This window comes from Macrobrachium nipponense, chromosome 15 (genome assembly GCF_015104395.2).
Source record: "Macrobrachium nipponense isolate FS-2020 chromosome 15, ASM1510439v2, whole genome shotgun sequence".
NCBI lineage: Eukaryota > Metazoa > Arthropoda > Malacostraca > Decapoda > Palaemonidae > Macrobrachium > Macrobrachium nipponense.
The window spans coordinates 47,263,654-47,265,955 of record NC_087208.1 but is presented as its reverse complement, the minus strand read 5'-3'; positions in this window follow the sequence as shown (position 1 = coordinate 47,265,955).

The following is a 2,302-nucleotide window of genomic DNA, read 5'->3' as shown; positions in this document are numbered from 1 at the left end:
ACATAGATGAGACAGGATACAAAATACCTGGGAATAATGGAAGGAGGAGATATAAAACACCAAGAGATGGATAAAGGGACCAACGATCAAGGAAAAGAATATATGCAGAGACTCAAGGCGATACTCAAGTCAAAACTCACGCCGGAAATATGATAAAAGCCATAAAACACATGGGCAGTGCCAGTAATCAGATACAGCGCAGGAATAGTGTGGAATGGACGAAGGCAGAGCTCCGCAGCATAGATCAGAAAACCAGGAAAACATATGACAATACACAAAGCACTACAACCCAAGAGACAAATACGGACAGACTATACATAACACGAAAGGAAGGAGGGAGAGGACTACTAAGTATAGAGGACTGCGTCAACATCGAAAACAGAGCACTGGGGCAATATCTTGAAAACCAGTGAAGACGAGTGGCTAAAGAGTGCATGGGAAGAAGGACTAATAAAAGCAGACGAAGACCCAGAAATATACAGAGACAGGGAGAAAGACAGAAAGAACAGAGGACTGGCACAACAAACCAATGCACGGACAATACATGAGACAGACTAAAGAACTAGCCAGCGATGACACATGGCAATGGCTACAGAGGGGAGAGCTAAAGAAGGAAACTGAAGGAAGGATAACAGCGGCACAAGATCAGGCCCTAAGAACCAGATATGTTCAAAGTACGATAGACGGAAATAACATCTCTCCCATATGTAGGAAGTGCAATACGAAAAGTGAAACCATAAACCACATAGCAAGTGAATGCCCGCACTTGCACAGAACCAGTACAAAAGAGGCATGATTCAGTAGCAAAAGCCCTCCACTGGAACCTGTGCAAGAAACATCAGCTACCTTGCAGTAATAAGTGGTACGAGCACCAACCTGAAGGAGTGATAGAAAAACGATCAGGCAAAGATCCTCTGGGGGGAACTATGGTATCAGAACGGATAGGGTGATACGTGCAACAGACCAGACGTGACGTTGATTGACAAGGTCAAGAAGAAAGTATCACTCATTGATGTCGCAATACCATGGGACACCAGAGTTGAAGAGAAAAGAGAGGGAAAAATTGGATAAGTATCAAGATCTGAAAATAGAAATAAGAAGGATATGGGATATGCCAGTGGAAATCGTACCATAATCATAGGAGCACTAGGCACGATCCCAAGATCCCTGAAAAGGAATCTAGAAAAACTAGAGGCTGAAGTAGCTCCAGGACTCATGCAGAAGAGTGTGATCCTAGAAACGGCACACCATAGTAAGAAGAGTGATGGACTCCTAAGGAGGCAGGATGCAACCCGGAACCCCACACTATAAATAACACCCAGTCGAATTGGAGGACTGTGATAGAGCAAAAAAAAAAAAAAAAAAAAAAAAAAAAAAAAAAAAAAAAAAAAAAAAAAAAAAAATAATTAATAATAATAATAATAATAATAATAATTAATTAATAATAACAATAATAAATTAATAATAATCATTTAAAAATATAATTTTTTTTGGTTTTTTTTTCTTGAAAAGTTTTTTCAAGAGTGGATTCTAGAGTTCGTATCCATATTTTTACACATTTGATTTCTGAAGGGGTTTTTATTTTTTATTTCTTTTTTTTATACATAGATTTTAGTGTTTTGGTCATTTTGTATTTTGACAATTATTAATAATAATAATAAATACCCTTTGTAAGTTTTTCTTTTTAATTATTAATAATAATAATAAATTAACCCTAATAATAAGAATAATAATAATAATAATAATCAATAATAACCATTTTAGGATATCTAAGAGACTTTCTTACACCCTTCTTAATAATAATAATAATAATAATAAGAATAATAATAATAATAATAATAATAATAATAATAATAATAATAATACCCATTTAAAAAGGATATGTTTAAGAGAGGATCTACATCCCTCTTAATAATAATAAAAATTAAATAAAATAATAATAATAATAAATAATAATAATAAATAATAATAATAATAATAATAACAAAGAAAGTTTGAGGTAATTCCTCAAGGACTGCGAAGCTCTTGGTGCTACAAAAAGAAAAAAAAAAAGGTAAAAAATATTATATTAAAACTTCTCGACATCCACTGGGCGAAACTCCGCCCAATTATCTGATAGGCCCGGGGGCCGCCGGAAATTGTTCTTATTAGAGGTAATTATTCGGCGCAGTCCGCCTCATTGCCTGACTTAAGTAACACTTACGGAGCAGTAACGTCTTGCCATTAGTACGAGATGAGGAACTGGAAGTAGGAGAAGCGAGCGAATATCATTCCTCGTTACCCAAGTCTTGGGGGCGTACCG